Below are 10424 nucleotides of genomic sequence, written 5' to 3'. Positions count from 1 at the left end.
ATGACAAATAATTATGGCGACTGACAGTAATATGTATATTTAGGGCGGCCACTGGACACCAATGTGTATGTGTACACTGTGTATATATATATATATATATATATAACCCACTGACAACAATGTGTATGTGTACTGTTTGTATATATATATCCCATTGGCACCAATGTGTATGTGTAAACTGTATATATATATATATATATATATATATATATATATAGTTTACAGTGGGTTAATTTTATGATAATTCATTGGTGTCAGTGGGATATTTTTTATATATATATATATATATATATAGATTTATATATTTTGTATCTATATATATAGATTTATATATATATAGATATATATATATATATAGATTTATATATATATATATGTATATATATATATATATAGCTACTATAGATATATATATACAGTATATATAAAGATATATATATATATATACCCACTCCCGATGCTTACCGGGCCCTAGACAGGTCCAGTTAAAACTTACCGGGCCTTGAGGTCACTTAGGTTGAGAACCACTGCCCTAGCTGACTTTAAGTTCCCAGCAAATTTCCCGCCCTAATGTTCTATGAATGGAATCACAAACCCTGTACTAAAACCTGACAATAGCAGTTCTGCATCCTCCTCTGACCGCCAATCTCTGATGAAACTTCTCGTGATACCTCCACCAAGCCATGCCCCCAAAGGTCCTATAAGCACTCGCAATCTCATAGAAATAACAAAAAAGAGGGCCACCTTGCTCAGGAGACCTTTCCAATACCACACTAGCAAGTATACAAAATGCCTTGGACCAATTCCCAAGAGTCTTAGGAAGCTTCCTATACCTCTTCCTTTCTTCCTCTTCTTTTTTGCCCTTCTCCGACTTCTCATCCTCTTTAATTTCAACAACCTGGTCCAGTGGTAATAAAGAAAAAAATCTCCAGAAAATCACGCTTCCAGATATTCTCTTTTACCTCCAATGTGAGATGGATCCCCAATGGCCCTATGGAGCATAAACACAGCCGTCTCAATGCCTCTTCTGCCACCTACATAGAACTACCCACCGCCGAAACACCTGAGACTATCGTGACAGAAACCGCCCCACTAACCGGCGTTAGCGACCTGGCAGAAACCACACTGGCCCCTGACACCCACGCCTTCTCTACCGTTTCCCCCCCTCTTGGAGCCTCCAAACTTGCCAACAATGCCTTCAATCCATTCAACAGCTTCTCACGTTCACCACTCAGTAAGCCAGATCCTTCCACCACAGCACCCCCAGCCGACTCACCTGAAGACTGTGCAGCCATCCTAGAACTCTCCCGACTAGCTGCTCCAACACTAGGAACGACTTGGGTCGCTACGACATCTTCGCGTCTCCTTTCACCTTCACCCGGCCTGTGACTCACACTCGATTTCTTAGAAGGTGACCATCCTCTCTCCCTTCTTGCACTACCTTTAGATCTTTCTACCCTCGCCCAAGTAGGCGAATGGACTTCAACAGTCTTCCTTATAGTGGAACGTGATCTGCGTCGGCCGTGACCCAACTCTGATCTTCTCCTTTAATGCCTGCTGGGCACCGTGATATCTCCAGTTCCTGGGGACTGCAAAGCACGGGAGGGTATGAGTGCCTGACCCCCCTGTAGCCCTACCCTCCTGGACCCCTACGCGATCTCTCTTGCTACTAACCCTACCCCCACTCAACCTTCTCCCCCCTGAAACCCTAACCCCCCTCTGAGGAGAGATTAAACGTAAAAGCTGCGCCAGGGCGGACACATTGCCTACCTGACCAGCCGTACTAGGTCCCGGTAATGCAGTTTGCATACACTCCTCCTCCTCGAAGTCACTGCCAGCCTCCAATTCCAGTAGCGGCTCCGTAACCTGGTCCCTTTGAGCTGTAGGGGCCTCTTCCCCTCCACTGGAAAGGCTGTGAGTCAGTGAATTTTGAAGATGGTGGGGCACGGGGCCTCGTCCCTGATCTCGCCCCTTGTAATAGAGCCCCGCCCCTCAGATGGCTCAAAATATTTGAACCAGTATACACTAGTCCCACTGTTCTTTAAAAGAATAAAAAAATAAATTGAACCAGGGAATTAACTATGTTTTTCATATATTCATATTCCTGATAAGAATTTGTCGTACATATTTCCAGTGAATTTTATTTTATATTTTATTGATAAGACCAGAAGTGCTTAGTGCCACTAAGCAGTCAGAGTTGCAATGCATTGGACCCCCATATTTCCAGGACAGTTAAACTTATTACAGTAAATACCCATACATATGAATGTTTCCTATTGCAAAATACATTTCTTGACCATGTTGCACATTTTTAAACACACAGTGACATCACCTATTTTTTTCTCCTTGTTATTTTGATAAGGGACAACAGATTACTTCATTTATGGCAGATGAGACTTCTAGTCCACCAAGGACAACAGTATTGCTTAACCCCTTCAATGTCAGAGACGTCTGTGAGACACTTGAACACATGCTGCATTCCTCATTACCAGTCTGCTCAGTAATTTGTTATAACAGCTTTTAGAGCTCTCAGGGTCAGGCTGTGCAGCAGTGGTCCCTAGATTATATCAGCACTGCTGTTCACAGTCTGGCCGTGTAAGCTCTAAAAGATGTTATAAAACAGATTACTGATGGCTAACTGGAAATGAGGAATGCAGCATGGGGAACGGAGAGCACACAACTTCAGACCCCTCCCCCACACCACCGTTCAGAAAACTAGGCTTCAGCTCTGCATCTAACACAGGTCCCATATTTTCCTTTACAGTGAGCTTCCATACGTCAGCAAAGGCTGCTACAAGCAAGTTCTCCAGCATTTAAATCTCTGCTTCTCTGCTCACAGCATTTCAAGCATTGCTAACACAATGAAAAGTGCCGTGAGCAGAAGTGAGAATTAAATGCAGGAGAGCTGGAAAGTGCTGTGGAATTTGCAAGGGTCTCTGTCTAGGGCAAACAAAATATAACGTATATAACTATGATATAATATGATCCTTGCAGCCACAGAGTCTCTGAGCATATCTTTCCTACAGGCACCGGAGCCTGATACAAACACACCCACATATCCTGGTCCAGCAACATTTCGCAGTTAACACGCAATTTGAAGATGGAGCTGCGTCACCATTTACAGATTTCTTTTTTTTTTTTTTTTTTAATGAATTTTTATTAAAAGATTCGAAGTGACAACAAAGGCAAATATAGCACAAATGACATAGTAACAATCATGGGTCAGTATCGTTATAAACAATTTGTGCGCATCTTTTCAACTTTTGCTAACAATAGAGGAAAAACATTGTTGTCAACAATCATAGAGGAGAAGTTAAGGGAACTTATCAAGAGTAAGACAAGAAGTGTAGTATAGGTGTTTGAACCCTCAATGGCTTTACAGTTTTTAGTGAATCTTTTATATATTTTTGAATTTTTTGTGTATTCATATCTTTGACCCTCCCAAATAGAATGGAAAGGAGAGGGTCAATGTAGGAATCGAAAGGAAGGAGAAAAGATTAAGGCAGATGAAGAGAAGAGAGGAAAAGAAGAGGAGAAAGAGAAAAAAAAAAGGGATAGAGGGAGGTTAGGGGGGTATGAATGAACCAGTAAAAATCCGAGGGGGTCAGGATTTTATGTCAAAGAGCTCAAATGGTCTTGTTCCATATTGCTTTCATAAATTCGTGTGTTTCCAACTTATGTGTTTTTAGGTAATAGTATCTCTCCAGGGATAACAGGTCAGTGACCATAGATCTCCACTCATCTGTGGACGGGATTGTTTGGGATTTCCAATATTTAGGGATGAATTTTTTGGCAGCTGTTATCATGATCAGTAACAGAGGTTATCTACCCCTGTCAGTATAGGTAGGGAAAGGAACAAGATAACATTCGGATCGGGAGGGACTTGGGTCGACACTATATCAGAAATTGCTGAAAATGTGTCCCTCCAGAACTGATCCAGTTTGGGACATAACCACTGAGGGGAATATCTTGTGAAGTCGGGAGGGGGTCAAGTACCAACGGCAGGAGAGCTTCAGATGGATTTCCTGAACTCCTGCCGAGACAGAGGACTTTTTAATTAACCATTTACAGATTTCTAACATCCCTTTATTCATCCTCAGGCCCCAAAATTCTGCCAAGTTCCTCCACTCCCTTTAATCTGTCTGCTAATATCAAAACAAATAACGGATCTACCTATTCTCAGTTTTGTCTCTCAACTCTGCTCCCTCTCAGTCTCAGGCTCGCTCCTCTCTGCTATCGGCTATCTCCACAATGAGATTTCGTGCCGTCGAGCTGGGAGGAGTTGTCAAGCATCATCACGTGGCTGTAAATGATGACGTATACTGTATCACTGCCTGTCTGATTGGTAAACACCTCCCACCCTCGCACAGGCTGAAGTGTGCGATCAAGAGAGTATGGGGATGGGTGGAGGCTGGGAGCGCGTCTGCAGGCAAATTTAATGAGGCGCATAGACACTGGCATATGTTAGCTACTGCACGTGCGGTTAGGGGTTAGTACATCTAAAAAACTTTAAAAAAAAATTGTTTTACATTTAAAACTAAAAACAGTTTGGCTTTTATTTTTTTACAAATTAAATATAATTTTTCCAATAGGGGGGCTATTGGAAAAATGATATTTTATTCAGATAATATTCAGATTTTTTTTTTCTTCTTGTGGGCTGGGGGGGGGGCACGTGTGGGTGTGTTCAAATGGAGGAGCCTCCACTGCCGTGAGTCTCCAGGAAAATCTCTGCGCAAAAAATAAAGACGTTAAGCTCTCACACCCACCGAAAAGTTAACCTAAACAAACCAATCCCTAAACCCCCCCATCTAACACCCCCCCTCCCAAATAATGTCTAGCCAAATAATATAACCCTATAAATAAAAGTAGGCAAAGATAAATTACACCAATTGAGCCAACAATAAACATAACCTAGGACCAAAGCATTTTCTCTTTTTTTTTTTAATAAACATAACAAACCAGCAATATAACAACACTTCATAACACACCCTACTTGAATTGTATATAACTCTTCCACTTTTTTTTTTAGCACAATAAATTAAAACCCCAGACAACCTAAAAGAAAATAAACAAACTCCTACTTATGCATGTATTATTACCTTAAATTCCCTTTATTTCATTAATTTCCCCTTTTTTTTTAAAAAGAAAAAATACCCTGCCAAAACACCTAATGAATAACAAACAAACTGCAAAACAATTACTGAACCCGCACTTCATTATTAACGCTTTCTTTTTTTAATTTTTTTTAAAAACCCTAAAATAATGGTAGCCCCTTAACAAAATAACTACCCTTTAGTCTAAATATAAACCCCTTCATCTTTAAACATTTACAATAATTGCTCTCTTTTTTTTTTTTTTAAAAAGGCCTCCAAGCCGTAATAATTCAAAACCAAACATTTGTCTTTCCCATTTCCACCGCCACACTTCCTTCCAAATTTCCGTGCCCACCAGGCCATACCCGTCACCGGCTTCACTGGCTCCTCTTCTCTCCCGGTCCTTCAGTGCGCGGTGACGTCATCACCACGCACCGTTGCTCCACCGGTTCTTGACGCCAGAAGACCTCCGCTTACTGGGCCTCACTGCAGACCTCCTCCTGGATCCTCCTGGATCCAGACGCCTCAGGACTCGCTGGAGGCCCCGCTGCCCGCACCGGCCTCCTTCTTCTGGAATCTCCGCTACCGGCATCCCTTGACGAACCTGCACGAGGCTCCTCCACCTACTTGAGCTGCTCCCATATACAGTCGACGCATCTGACAGGTAAGAAACTTAAGCCGTGATGCTCCCAATCAGGTAAGTATAGAAAAAGGGTGCAAATCCACTGACCCACCATTGATTTCAAACCTCAGCAAAAACCACGCCCCCTTGTCCCTTACCTGACCCTCAATTCATCCAATAGGGGTCAATTACCCCTACCTCAATAGTTTCGTCCGGGGGGTGCTCCTTTACATGGTATATGCTACAACTGAATAGATTCTACTGATTCTACTTATTTCACGTTCACTTAACCTGTTAGCCCTCATTGAAACTTGGCTTTCCTCCTCTAACACAACCGCTGTAGCCTCTCTGTCCTATGGCAGCCTGCACTTCAGTCACACTCCCAGGCCTGGAGACAAACAAGGAGGAGGAGTAGGAATTCTCCTGTCTCCACACAGTACCTTTCACTGCATTCCTTCACCCCCCTCTCTTTCCTTCTCATCTTTTGAAGTTCACGCTATCCGCCTCTTCTCCCCTATAGCTCTTTGTGTTGCAGTTATCTATCGGCCCCCTGGCCCAGCATCACAATTTCTGGACCACTTTGAAGCCTGGCTTCCACATTTTCTATCTTCTAATGTCCCTTCTCTCATCTTAGGGGACTTCAACATACCCCTTGATAAGCCTAACATGCCAGCTGCCTCTAAACTTCTATCCCTTACCACCTCTTTAGGCTTGTCCCAGTGGACAACATCTCCAACACACTGTGAAGGCAACTCCATAGACCTGGTCTTCACAAATCTCTGTGCTGTTTCCAACTCCCGTAACTTCCCTTTCCTCTCTCTGACCACCATCTATTAACTTTCTCTCTCACTCTACCTGCTACACCTTTGCAAGCCCCCAAAAAACTGCTACCTCACAGGAATTTAAATGACTTGGATCTCACAGACATTTCCACTCAACTGAGTCCTCTGCTCTCTGACATGTCATCCCTCTCTTGTCCAAACTTCGTGACTCTACAGTATAATTGGGCACTAAAATCAACACTTGACAAAACTGCACCCTCAACTCTTCGACGTACATCAATCACTCAACGGCAAAAGTGGCACACTAAACAGACCAGATATCTTCAGCGATGCTCACGGGCCGCTGAACGGCAGTGGAGGAAATCACGCACCTTTGCTGATTTCCAACATTATAAATTCACCCTTAAGTCCGACAACTCAGCCTGGCAAAACAAGTCTATTTTTCTTCCCTTGTGTCATCTCATGCATCCAACCCCAGAAAACTGTTCTCAACCTTTAACTCCCTTCTACGTCCGCCTGCCACCCCGCCCACTACCAACCTCACTGCTCAAATTATTGCTGATCACTTCAAAAATAAAATTGACACCATTAGAAAAGAGATCTGCATCTCGCACCACGCAAACCCAGCGATCCTACCCACCCCTTCTATTAAAAAAAATCTATGCTATTTCCCTCCTGTAACAGAGGAAGAAGTCTCTGAACTCCTATCCTTGGCTCATCTCACAACCTGCCCACTTGATCCTATTCCTTCACAACTTATTCCCTCTCTCTCTGCTTCACTAACCCCTACCCTAACTTATCTCTTTAACCAATCTCTCACTGCTGGCACATTTCCTGACACTTTCAAGCATGCGTCAATCATACCAATCCTAAAAAAGCCCTCGCTTGACCCCTCCACACCTTCTAACTATCGACCGGTCTCCTTACTTCCCTTTGCTTCAAAATTATTGGAATGACTAGTCTATAATTGGCTAGCTGAATTTCTCACAACTAACTCCTTACTTGATCCACTACAATCTGGTTTCCGCCCTAAACACTCAACAGAAACCGCTCTTGCTAAAGTAACAAATGACCTGTTATCAGCTAAAGCAAAAGGCCATTACTCCTTACTAATTCTTCTTGACCTGTCCACAGCTTTTGACACAGTTGACCATCCTCTCCTCCTAAAAATACTACATTCATTTGGCATCCGAGACACAGCCCTCTCCTGGTTTGCATCATATCTGTCAAACCGCTCGTTTTCAGTTTCCTTTAACAACATATCTTGTGATCCTATGCCTCTCTCAGTTGGAGTACCGCAAGGCTCTGTCTTGGGTCCCTTGCTTTTCTCTCTTTATACATCCTGCCTTGGAAAACTTTTAGCCTCCTTTGGATTCCAGTACCACCTATATGCTGATGATACCCAAATCTATCTTTCCTCTCCTGATATCTCTCCCTCTTTACTCAACCAGATTTCTGACTGCCTCTCTGCAATTTTCTCTTTGATGTCTTCACACTACCTCCAACTCAATCTGTCCAAAACTGAGCTGCTTCTTATCCCCCCTCTTCGAGACATCCGACACCTGACATTTCTCTGATGGTTGGAGACTCTATTCTCAACACCTCACCCCAGGTCCGTTGCTTTGGGGTCACACTAGACTCAGAACTCACATTCAACCCACATATACAAACGCTTACTAAATCCTGCCGTTCACACCTACACAACATTTCAAGAATTCGTCCCTTCCTTACTCAAAAAACTACAAAAATACTTATTCATTCCCTCATCCTGTCTCGCATTGATTATTGCAATCTACTCTTAATTGGCCTTCCAAAACACCGCCTCCCCTCCCTCCAATCTATTATGAATGCTTCTGCTATACTCATCCACCTAAGTCGATGATCTACATCAGCTGCTCCGCTCTGCCAGTCTCTACACTGGCTCCCCATACACGCCAGAATACAATTTAAAGTATTAGCCCTAACCTACAAAGCACTCAACAGTCTAACTCCCAACTATATTTCCTCTCTCATCGTGAAATACTCCCCATTCCGTCCTCTTCGATCAACCTCTGACCTACGTCTCTACACTCCTATTATCTCTACATCCCACTCCCGCCTCCAAGACTTCGCACGTGCTGCTTCTGTCCTCTGGAACTCTCTATCCCGCTCCATCAGACTGTCTCCAACCTTGTATAGCTTCAGACGATCCTTGAAAACCCACCTATTCAGAGAGGCTTACCATCTCTCCTCCATCCTGCATCCGAACCAAACTAATACATGTACATGAACTGCTTGACTCACTGCTGCAACTACAACCGATGTAACAAGCTACCCCAACCTTACGTGAGCTGTCCGGAGCAGGGCCCTCTTCCTCCTGTGCTAGATTTGTTTAGTCTTGTTATGTTTTGTATCGTATCACAAATCCTGGTCATTGTATACCCCTATCATTGAACCCAGCGCTACGGAATTTGGCGGTGCTATACAAATAAATGATAATAATAATAATAATACTGACAAACGTCACACTTTACAGCTGTGTCTTCCTGGAACTCATCTTTATGGCAGATATATCAGATTACCCCATCTTCTTCAACAAGGACCAGGGTATAAAGTAATGAAAGACCATCTCATCCAAGGTTAGACATTTTGCCATGAAGTAACTGAAGTGTTGTTGGTCCTCATTCAGTTATAGAACATGTTATATGCTCCAGTATTAGATATCTCTAGAAGATTGGCCCAATAAAATGACATACATGTCCCACCACTGAGTGAAAGCCAATTTATTATAACTCTCACCCAAGGGTGGAACTTGGTTCATTCTTACCCAAGATGATAACAGAGCATACTTGTGGGCCTATTTATCAAGCTCCGTATGGAGCTTGATGCCCCGTGATTCTGGCGAGCCCCTTGGCCTCTACCTAAGGACGGACATTTTTGGGCGTCAAGTGGGTAAAAAATGGTCAGTTTATAAATAAATAATTTTCCTCTGTCAAACAATGGTTAACTTGTTTTCTAAACAACCTCATGGTCATTATACTGTAGGACAGTGAGTCTAGTTCTAAAAACATAAATATTATATGCAGTGTCAGGTTATATGAAATAGAACTGAAAAAACATAATATGCTACAATGCAACGTAACTGGGTTTTACTTTGTATAAAATCATTGTAACTCATCAGTCTGGTCTCAGATGGGGTAAGATGGGCTTATGTTCCTTGTATTGCCCTGGTCAGTGTAGTATCCTGGCTGTATCTAGGATACAAACAGATGTCACTCACAATTGTCAATGCATTTTACTATTTCCAGGATTTCACTACAAGTGGATTTTGGATGTTCTAGTATCTTGCGTACCGGAACAGATGCTAATAATGTATAATACACATTTTATATAACGTATATTGTGGCCAAGAACTGTTTTTGGTGTCACAGATGTGTTTACAGTACAAGATTGGGGAATAAAATAAACCAATACCTAATCCCCAAAACCGTCATAAACAAATAATTATCTGATTTTATGGATTCATAATACAAACATGGTGCTGTTTTCCAACATGATTAATGCACAAAATATCTTATTGTACAAATATAATCTACTTTAGTACAGAACTCTGTGAGCGATTAATGCTTCTCTGCTTCAGCAAAGGACCCAGATAAAAAGTTACATTATCTTTGATATTTATAGTCCAGAAGGATTTCAGATGTTTTCAGGTGTCATGACATCCACTTAATAAATTATGGGGGTCACTTATAAAAAGAGGCTGCGCAAGTCACCACTGTCAGATAACTAGAAATGTGCAGAAATAAAGATACAAATGTGTTAGCTATATGAGCCAATAAATGGACAGGGCTGAGCATAAGAGGAACTGATGAACCATTAGCTATCAGCGCCTTCCTCCTCTCACAGCTTTGTATTACTTTATTTGCTGTATTGTCTCTTATGCTTTTT

Source organism: Bombina bombina, chromosome 9, assembly GCF_027579735.1.
Source record: "Bombina bombina isolate aBomBom1 chromosome 9, aBomBom1.pri, whole genome shotgun sequence".
NCBI classification, from domain to species: domain Eukaryota; kingdom Metazoa; phylum Chordata; class Amphibia; order Anura; family Bombinatoridae; genus Bombina; species Bombina bombina.
The sequence above is the reverse complement of the archived record's forward strand: the minus strand, read 5'-3'. Positions refer to the sequence as shown.